An 11,249-nucleotide genomic window follows, 5' to 3' on the forward strand; every position below is an offset into this window, starting at 1 on the left:
GACAGCCACTAGACTGCCTACTTTACAGAAAACAAGCAAATTGGATTCAACAGGTTTTTGACTGTCACTCAAAACCAGACACCTGCTTCTCTTCTCTATCGCCACTGTTGCTGAACAGTGCTACACTAATGACAATAAACCTAACAATTCCAGAAACAAAACTTCTTGCTGTCTAGTCCAAAACTATTTGAATGCAGCAAAAGGAAACACCTAGTGGCAACAGACAGCAATAACAAGGTGAACCGATAAAAGATCTTAACAACTGTTAATAGCTGGCAGTCAATGTATATATTAGTAACATTATTAGCATGCTACTCAAAATGCCTGCCAGAAATCAGCACCTGCTTCATCATTATGCCAGTCACTACATGCCCTAAAATCATCCAGTAATTCTTTGTAGACCCTCATCCAATGATATAACCACCAGTCAGTTGACCGTTTTAACAAATCATTAATTTTGTCACTGAAAACTTGCCTTCTATTCAGTTGAGGCAACACATAGTCTTGAGAAGACCATTTTCCAGACAATTTAGTATTAATCAAGGCAAGTTTCACTTCTCCACTTCTACATAGCAGAGCATTAACTATGCAAAGATTACCATAAGGAAAATTACTCATCTCCTGGAAGTTGATCATATGTCTTTCAAAGACCCAGGGAGCTCATGTTTTTGGCATTCTTCCAGTCCTTTTTCAATGAACTACTTCAAGGTAGGAATGCAGGCCTACATTGCCCATTACCTTCACAAAACCTACACCTCCTCCTCCAGAGCTTTGTCACCTGTCACAGCTCAAACTCTTTCCTCTCAAATCCCTCAGTAGATGGTATAGCCACACTTCTTCAGAGGAAGATTTCACTAAATCATAGCCTTTCTGATTACACAATAAACAATGAACTGATCTATTCAGCATATAAACCTATGGACTTGAATACCTGGGTATACATTTCTTGATTTTTTATTTATGATTTTTGAAAGTATAAACAGACAGCTGCTTCTTGCCCTATCAGTCACAGTTTGCTATGTTTTTTAGTGTCAAAATAAGTCAACTCAGGAGGCTGATGCTGACAGAGTTCAATATTCTTTGGAAACAATGAAGAAACTACCCACACCCCCCTCCTCTTTTTTTTTTTTTGTTTTTACAACTAGTAAAAAATTATAAGACTGTCCATGGGATTTTGTTTAATTTTCCTAAGTGAACAGAAAATGCAGACCTTGCTTACAGTGACTGTAGAAATAATGAGAAAGAGAGAAGAGAAGGATAATCCCATGGCTCTTAGTAACAAGCTTCTGTCACTTTCCTCTTACAGTCTCTGCCATTCATGCTGATTCTACACTGTAGAAAATACACTACATTGGTAGAAAATATTCATTTCCTAGGGTCAATTTTCCTCTTATTTTGCCTCACAGAAACAGGAAAGCATAAGTAGCAAGAAGAATAAATTAAGAATACGCACACCTCTTCCTGGGGACTCACAGAACTCATACAGGAGAAACAGAGGTTTGAATATTTTTTATTTATTTATTTATTTTAAGTAGTGTTCTTTTTCATGCACATTATCCACCTCCAATAGTAATTTGGTTTCTAAAACCTTGGAGATTATTGAGACAGCACTATGTTAGACAGCAAGAGTAATGAAAAATGATTTTAAGCAACTGGAGGGGAAGGATGAAAAGGGCATAGTCTTTTTTTCCTCAAAAATTTTTCACAGACCTCATATCAGTTCTTAATAACTTTACATAGCAAATTGACAATATAGGCATTAACTTTAGTGGAAAGATGGCAAAAGGTTGTGGGTCGCTGAAAAAATGAGAGGTCAAAGCTTTTAATTGTACTGTAAGCACTTTCTTTCATTTTATGTCCACTTCTAAATCTGAAAACCTACTAGCTATTGACCATGGAGGTAGCAAGGCAGACAGGTTTGTGTGCTCAGAAATAACAAAGCTTAAGTGAGGAACTGAAAGTCTTACTTGAGATTGATCCCAGGCCCTAATATTCTGATTAAAGATGATCAAATATAATCAATGAACACTATGAATTCATAAAGTCACAATTAGTAAGTCAGCTTAAGTACATCTAAATGTCTTAATGTACAAAGGCAGAATATAAACATCTAAAAACCATTTTTGATTTAAGCACTTGAAAGTTAAACTCAAAGGAGGGGGTGAAAAGAGATACACCTGCATTAACTTGCCAAACCTCAGAGTCAGTGAGAGAAGTTAGGTCTTCTGAATACTAGACAACGTCCTAACCATTAGATCACCTCTACAAGTTTTTACTATCAACTACGAAGCAACTTCACCTTTAGGTAGGTAAGCCTTGTTCATTTCTTCTTGAACAAGAAAATATAGAGCCAAAGTCATCATAAAAAGCCAGTAACAGTTGCAAGAAAGCTGTAAGAAACTTGATCTAGATCAGAAACAAAGCAGACTTCGCAAAGAAGAGAGAAACATGAATTACAAAGTTAGCCAGCTCAGACATGCTTGCATAGCCAAATCATCTCAATGGAGTCAAACAAATTTAACTTTAAAAAGCAAGCTGTGTTTGCCTCACCTCCTAAGGAAAGGAAATCTATGCTATCAGTAAGTGGGCATGTCTAAAACTTCAAACTAGTTTTCAAAAATAAAAAATTTTTTTTTAAAAAATCCTAAATTCTTAAGTTTTCAAGGAGACTGATTTTTTTTTTTTTTTTACTGCTACCCAGCTACTTACTATCATCTCTGCTGAGGAAAAGGCTGCTACATGGCTTGACAATTTATCAGGAATCAGATTCCAAAGGAGGAGACAGGCACTGGAAACCAGGTTTTAATAATTAACAGTAAAGGGGTTGTTTGGGGGGGGTGGGGGGGGTGTACAAATGAAAAAACACAAGGATATTTATGAGCAATTTAAAACAAACAAAAAAATCCCAATGCCAGCTACAATAGTCCCAACCTGACCACCTCTGTTTTCAGCAACCAATCCCTTAAGTCAGCAGCCACCTTGCTGCATCTCAGATATAAATGCACACTTACTTGGCAAACCCAAAGGAACTAATCCTTTATGAAGTGTAACAGAAAATGCAAAACATGGGCAGAAGCTGATCATGCCAGCTTACATAGCATAAGTACTGAGACACAGGCATAAAGAGAAAAAAAGGAGAGCAAAACAAGTTTTTCTACAATACTATCGTATACTAGCAAGGGTCAAGAGAGAACTGTGCCAACCAAAACGAGGATCACAGATTCACAAGTGTGTTGCCCTGAAGTAAAAGCCATGACAAGTGGTACTGAAGTCTCTTGGATTCAGGAGTATTTATGCAAGGAGAAGTTGGAGAATACTGCTCTTCCTTCTTTTCCCACCAGGGAAGGGCATTTCAACCCCTCCAGCTGTGCAACAACGCAAGTAAATTTCCTTGATACTAGTTCCAGTTCTCTGCTTCATAACTCCAAAAGCTGCAGGAATTTGAAGGTGACAAACGTCAAGGAAAATTTACTTAACTAATGCAGTCTGCAATATAGAGCAGAAATAACAAGGGAATTTGTGATACACTGCTCCACATTCAAACTTGAAAAATTATGACATTACTAGGTAAGGCATACAAGAACTACCAAAACCAAGAGTTCACCTAATATAGTATCATGGTATACATTAAAGCCAGCACTGCTTTGTCCTGTAAATTAAGTACTTCAGAATGGTTATTTTAGTTACATTCCTACATCTGCCACCACCCCAAACGATCAACACAGTTTGAACACTGAACGTTGAAATCCCAACCAAAGACTGCAGTAACTTCAGCTAAAAAATGAACTTTTAGTTTTTACTATATATCAGGTTTCTTCTCTTCTGGTTTATCACAATACATATGGAAGTCATGAAAGGCTAAAGGATGAAGACAGACGTCTGGATGGTGTAAATAAAAATCATACTCTCTCCTCTACTCCAATCATTCTTAGCCTTCAGGGTTCTAAAAGCATATTGCACACAATTATATAGATGCTCCTGTTCTATACAATACCATAATTATACTTTTACTTTCTTTAAAGGGAGCCACTTCCTGAAAAAAAAAAATTAAAAAAACCCCATCAAACTTCTGTGCTATGAGTCTGAAGAAATTACTGTTGAACATATGAAGGTGATGGGATACAGATGGTCAGTGGTTACACAGATGGGCATTAGGACATAGGAACTATCTCACTGTTCTGCCAACAATCTATTAAGCTCAGTATACTCCCTAGTTTGTACCACCTACATGAGAGGAAAAAAACCCAGGATTTCCTCACAGAGAATTACAGAATAATGGAAAAACCCATCTCAAAGAATGTTCTGATGTTCCACCTGCAGCCTGATAGACTAGCTTATGCCCTGAAATAAAACTCCCGTCTGTAGTCTTAGCACTTACTATAATGCTTGTCATCCCTAAAGCGTACAATCCTTTTCAAAATCTTCCTGAACTCTTGCTCTCACTTATATTCTACAGCTTATCCAAAGAGAAATCAGTATTTCAACTCCAAGTTTACCACATCCATTTTACTAAATGGCTCCTTGCTCTTCTAAGAAGGTTACACATGTTTTTGTATTTGGTTTTGCTGGTAATTTGCATTCCGTTACAGATCAATGCACATTTAGTCAGTTCACACAGAAAGTGAACATGGGTGAAGTAGTGAGATTCCAATCAGTGGTGCTAAAGCACCTTTGTGCTATCCATCAACTTTTCTGAAAAACAGGAAAAGTACTTTACAAATTTTTCATGTGGGAAATAAGAAACATCTACAGAGTACACAAAAACCATGAGAACAGTTTTTCTGAACTGCAGGTTCTACTTTTTTTCTTCTCGTAGGCTACAGAAGATCAAGGTATTTCTCAAAAAAAAGTGTAATTTCTATAAAAACGTTAGTGTAATATTATGTCAGGCAAAATACCTTTCTAGCTTGTTGGCTTCCCTCTACCAGTAACCAATGGAGGACATGGGAGTATAATAGCAGGGCAAGCAGGAATACCTTCCACTGACCAGTCACCTTGATATCTGCCGAGTCTGAGGAGATACTCCTGTGTTTGACAGTCTCTGATGATTTTCCCTACAAATTAATTGTTTCAACTTCCTTGTAAACTTTTGGCATTCCCAATATGCTGCTGCACCAGGTCTTTTAGTTACACATGGTGTAAAGGAGCATCTTTCTTGTTATGAATCTGTAGGATACAGAAATCTTTCAAAAAAGGGGAAACAAAAAAACCTCCAAACCCAACAGCTCCCTGTCTACGTTCTTCATGACTCCTAAGTTTCATAATGTCTCTTATCCCTCCACTGGTATCTCTTTCCCTGGGTGAAAAGCCCTAGTCAATTTTCATTCTACCTTTCTCTTAGCCTAATACAATCTTTTTGAGGTAGGAGAGAGATAAAGGCAAAGTACCCAAACTGCATTTAGTAATTTAGTAAGTATATGGCTCCAGAACGGATTTATACAGTGGCATATTGATGCCATTTTCTTCTCAATTAATTGTCAATTCTAGTATTCACTTTTTGACTGCCAAGTACTGAGCTGCCACTTTCACAGAAACTCTATCACCAAGACACTTTCATGAAAAGCACTAGCTAGTTCAGAATTCAGCACTTCTGAATAAATACTTAATGTTTTTTAATCCTATGGATTAATAAAGTACTATTCCAAAGTTTATACATGCAAAAGCACTTTCCACCTGAAAACTTCTAGTGGCATCATCAAAGCTTTTAGATAGACCACAACGTATCTTGTGGAGACAGACAATGGAAAAGACCCTCTTAAGAGAAGGATTTAGGAGAATAATTATGGCATAATGGAAATCAATTTCAGTTTGTGTCTATATCAACTTGTTAAAACAAGCACCACACAACCTACTGAACATACACATGCACTTTGCACTTCAACAGGGCATCCAAACTGGCTTATTTAAAAAAAAGCCTAAATCATATTAAAACATAGCGTAAACTGAGTGTCTGCAAAGTTAATTGCTTTGATTTTCCATTTTGTTCTGTTTCTCTAAACGTGGTAATCATATCCCAACCTACACACTTCCACCACTCAAGCCCAACATATAACTGGAAGTTCAAAATCTTAACATCAAAAATACTGATCATCTGAAGTACCAAACATCCTCCAGACTTTTAGCAGCTGAAGTTCACTGAAGCACCAAGAGATTCACTTCTTTGAAACAGTAATTTCTGGTCAATGATAAAACACAAAAAATATCCCCCTTTTTTTTTTCAGATGTCAGTATCGCAATCCTTTTCCTACTCATTCGGGTTTTTTTAGATTACCTAACACAGCAACAAATTCCGGTGCAAAAATATTTGTCTTTTTAACCTTTTGTTTTTCAACGCAAGATCGCGCAGCACAAGGTCTGCCTTAATCACGCTGCCAGTACGTTTTTTCACTCCATGCGCTGCCTTCATTTAAACTGGAAGAGGATGGAAAGGAAGCAAAGGGAAGAGCGAAGAGTTTCTGATACCGCCTTTAACATCAGCACTTCAGAGTGGAAGCTCTTTTACTACCCTACATTGCCTTCCCCCAGCCCCTCGCGACACGGCAGAAGGGCTCCAGAGACGCCCAGCCCTGGGGGGCCGAGCGCCGGCCCTCCGAGCACCCACCTCGGCAGGCCCCCAGCGCGGCTGCCCGGGGGGCGCGGAGCCAGAGGAGACAAAGCCGAGAGGGGCCGGAGCGCGGCCCCCGCCGTGCGGGCCCCACACGCCGGGCCCCGGCCCCTGCCGGCGTCGGGGCCCGCAGGAAGTTGCCGAGGCCGATCCCGGGGCCCGGAGGTCGGTGCTGGCGGCCCCGGGACCCGCGGGGACAGGGACGGCCGCGGGGACGGAGGCGGGGCAGACCCAACCGGGCCCCGGCGGCGGGAGGGCGGGGAAGGAGCTACCGCCGCCATCCCACCCCGCTCGGCGGCGCCGGCGCCGGCGCTGCGGGAGCTCAGGCTGGCGCGGGCGGCGGGCTCCGACACCCGTGCTCGGCCGCCATGCAGCTCCCAGGGCGAGGGGCAGGCGCGCCCGGGCCGCCATCTCCTACCTGCTCGGACGGGACCCAGCCCGGCGCTTCCCCCCACTACAGGCCGCGTCTCATTGTGCTGCCGCCGCCATTTCCCCGCCGCCGCCGCCGCCTCACTCCCCCCAACTGTCAGGTTCCTCCATTCACCTGGGCCCGGGACAGCCTCCTCCCCCTCCCTTCCCCCTGCGCTGCCGGCCCTACGCAAGCGGAGCACCTCCCCCACCCCTCCCACCCATACCAACGGGGGCCGCCCAACGCCCGCAACGCAAGCCCGCTCCGAGAATTCCACCCTGCGCAGCTCACACGCTCCACATCCCCACGCTATGAAAGGAGCCGGGCGATTGGCAGCGAAAGCCGGGTAAAAGGTGAAAGGTTCACAAGACAGCCAATACGATAGCGGGATACAGCAACTGCCGGGGAGTCGCCGGGTGGTCCAGGGGCTCACGTGTGTGCGCGCTCCCTTCCCCCCCCCGCCGGAGGACTGCGAGGCTCTCAGCCCCCGGCGCCCCCCCCTCCGCGCACGCGCTTGGGCGGCTCCCGCGCGCGCGGGAGGCGGCGGGCGGCAGTGCTGAGGCGAGGGTGGCACCCGCCATCTTGGGGGGGGTAGGCCGGCGAGAGGTGGGGGGGTGTGGAGCTGCCGAGGCAGCCTCCAGGGCACCGCTCTTCCAGCTGAGGCAAGGCCGGTGACGGAGAGATGGTTCTGAGGGAATGGGGTTGTCGTGTCGTACGGCTCCAGGCAAGCCCTGGGACAAAGGTGATCCTTTCGACAGTGTCTGGGCAGAGCAGCGCTGAGCTCTCTCATCGCTGTGTAACGAAATCCCACCTTTCCGTACACACGGGCGGTCGTTTCCATCAGGAGTGTCCTTCCTGCCAAAGGCAAAGTGCTGCTTTTCCACCCGGGAGCTGGCGCCCTCAAACCCTTGCTGGTGCTAGGCCCAGAAGTTGGGAGAAGAAAGGACCGCTGGAGGTGGTTGGGTTTATGTGTACTCCCTAAGCAGCATCTCCTTTTGCCATTGTTTAAGGCAGATCGTTGGCTAGCTGGACCACTGGTCTCACTCCAGTTTCTTGTCAACAGTCACTTGCTTGAGTGGTGTTACTAGCTACTACTAAATTTTTTTAAAAGTGCCCTGAAATTTCTTGGATTAAACAGCTGATACAGGGTTAACTCTCTTCCACCATCAAAACCCTTAAGCCACAGATGATGGAAGAAACCAAGGGAAATGTGTGGTGCTGAAACACAGGAACACAATTTCTCTTCTGCCTCCCATACATACTGCTGTTTTTCAACTTTTATTTTCATTATAATTGACATAAAAATCTGGAAGGTGTGTGCTTGGAAAACTGGGGAAACATAAAATGATGAGAAAGCTCTGAACAAATTACTTACCTAAACTGGGCTGTCAGATGACAAGACAACCATACAATGCCCGATGTAGGAGAAGGTTCAGTTATAAGTGTGAATAACTGGTCACTAAGGGAGGACATAGGGCTGGAGTGAATCAGCTTATGAGAACTAGCACATTTGGAGCTACCTTACAGTTTATTTTAATGCCAGTCTCAATTTTAATTCCCTTGTTCCCACCTCCCATGGCATTACCTGCCAACACCATTCTCTTTGCAACTGGTGAGAAGACTGAAGCCTCCTCAGAGAGATGTAGCTAATAACCAAACCTCCAGGCTTGATTACTGCATGACTTAGATCCACAGCCTGGACCAGATAGATGCTTAGGGCAAGTAACGAAATGATAACTGTTGAAAATTCAAATTTGGAGTTTGAAAGTCGCTTGGCCTAGTGTAAGTGCTGATGGATCGTCAGAGAGCTGAAGGCAATAATCACATCCCACTCGTGTCTGGTCACATCCCCAAATTAATGGCAGTATCCTGCTGAATATCTAGTCATCAATTACAATAGCAGTGGAGCACAAAATCACTGCTTCACTCCTAAAGAGCTGTGTCTGGAAGTGATCATGAAAAAACTGCGTCTGACTCAAATCACCCTACCTGTTCTTCAATGCATTGTGCTCATCTTTTGCAACGTCAGTGAATGTTTGTCAGTGTCAATGTCCAGCTGTTAAGATTATCCTGTTACTCTCCATGGAGTTGATAGCTCATCCTTTCTACTTTGATGCCCTTCTTCTCAGGGTTTCATTTACATTATGGAGAAATGAAATTGCTGACCAACAAGTAAGGGTTTGGTTGTGGGTTGGTTTTGTCAGTTTTTTTTCTGAGCATGGAAAAAAGGATGGTACCAAAAGATGGACATAAGTAGTGAAAATCTTTAGTGTTAGGGGCCCCAGTTTGCTTTGGTGTCATTTAACTGCTAAATGCACAATTCAGTTTTCAAGCTGAACTCTTCCCCCCCGTCCTCCACTCACGTCCAAAAGCTTTATTACTTTTCAGTAGTTTTCTTACTTTTTGTGCAAGAAAAAAAAATCCTGTATTTTACCATAATTTACCATTGCGATGGGATACACACACTTAAAACTCAAAAGAACAGGCCTACCTATAGCGCTAATGAGTGGTCAGATTTATGGACTGACTGCTCATACAAATTACTGCACCAAAAATGTAAAGGTATAGTCACATGTGCGCAATGTGGTCACTCTTGTGGAAGGAAATCTTTAAGTAATGTAAATATACATTGGTGGCCCCATTCTGCCTCCTCCTGGCACCTCCTTCCCACCATGGATGGATTTGGTTGTGTGCTGTACTTCGCCGATCCTGTTTGCCCTGTTGCAAAACCCTGCAAGGTGTGCAGGTACAGAACCAGTTACACTTGTGTTAGGCTAGGTAACCAATTTAGAGTCTCCTAAGATCACATATACTTGCACAAGGACTGGAGATCATCCTTGCTGCCTAATAAAGACGACGACGATGACCATAAGTGCAACACAAAGCCACTTCTGGCCAGCCACTCCCCTTTTAAGTTGTGCTGAAGGTGGTGTATATGCAATGGAAGATCTGTCACTGGAGGTCCAGCTTCCCTCATTCCATCTGCACTCTATCAGGGACTTACCATCTTCTTTAATGTAACTCTGCCTACAAAATCAGTATGAGAAGATAAAGCTAACTGGAGCACTCTAGGGTTCATTTAAACCAACCTCAGTAAAATTATTTCAGATTAAAAGTGATATAGAGGCCTAGGGTATTATCAAATGAAGTGTTTTCTTGGCTCAAACCTCTGTTGCTATTTAGAGCACATCTTCTGTAATGCCCATGTTGTTAAATATTACAGTATTAGGTATTTTTATAGCATTGAAGGGGCATCCTTCTGGTTTTTTATGGATGGAGGAATAATTATATCCCGTGACAAAAGCTTAGGAAGAGGAGCAGCTGTTCAGTCTTATCCAGTGGGAGCTGTGAGAACATATGGGTCTATTTTTCCAATTTTAGCTGGAGTACTGAAGGAAATTGGCATTCTTGATTATTTCTAACATAAAATAGAGCAGAAAGAAACCCTCCTTAATCCTCTGCAGGCCATGATTAAATAATGAATTTTATCTAATTCAAGTAGGTTCAAAGAGAAGGCAAGCAGAATACTTAAAACACAGAAAACAAAGCACACAAATGCCAGGAGAATTCTGGAAGTTATTTTCACGTAAAAAAAGGGTGTCTTTCTCCACAGCTACTTCCTCCTTGAGCCTGCCTGCTGACAGGAGTTTTTGATTTAAAAGCACAGTTAGGATAAAATTTGTGCTGTTCCTTATTATTCTATCACCACTATCCTCTCTCCATTTTAAGATGGATATGTCATATGCTCGTATAATGACAGCTAACCTTCAGAGTTCAAGACCAAATAAAAAGTTGACTTTTATGTTGATTTCACGAATTTCTTAGAAAGATTTTTAAAGTAAGATGAATTCATCAGTGTGATACACAACTCCAAAAAATTCCACCTATTTCAAACTGCTTGGCATTCAGTGTTTGGTAAAAACCATGCAACCAACTATAAAAACAAAGGAAACAGGCCATTGGATGAAAAGAATAGAATATCCAGCTAATTAAAATCCAGAACAGAGTAAGTAATAATGTAGCAAATTATGGCTTTCCCCATATCTTTGTACGGGAAATACTTATGTTTTACTTTATGGGATAACTGTTGTAAGACAACAAGAAAACAGAGACATTTCTCTCCATTTCCCTTTTTAAAAAAATCATACCAGTAAGGGATGGGGGGATTGTTTCTGTTTTTTCCTGTTGCGTAAGAGTAAAAAAAATTGTGTTTGGGTTAGAAAAGAGGAAAATTGC

At 42.4% G+C, this 11,249-nt stretch overlaps 1 protein-coding gene across 6 annotated transcripts in view; it reads right to left on the bottom strand.

The window, feature by feature from the left end:
* Positions 1-7,459, bottom strand: part of DICER1 (dicer 1, ribonuclease III) — a 73,913-nt gene extending 66,454 nt beyond the window's left edge. For 4 of the 6 annotated variants that reach the window (XM_052783072.1, XM_052783069.1, XM_052783073.1 and 1 more), the window contains exon 1: positions 7,023-7,142. The gene's annotated coding sequence lies outside the window, so the exon portion shown is untranslated. The other 2 variants (XM_052783070.1, XM_052783071.1) reach the window with 2 other exon arrangements.
* Between the last annotated feature and the right edge of the window lie 3,790 nt (positions 7,460-11,249).

The sequence above is a fragment of the Harpia harpyja genome, chromosome 3, assembly GCF_026419915.1.
Source record: "Harpia harpyja isolate bHarHar1 chromosome 3, bHarHar1 primary haplotype, whole genome shotgun sequence".
NCBI lineage: Eukaryota > Metazoa > Chordata > Aves > Accipitriformes > Accipitridae > Harpia > Harpia harpyja.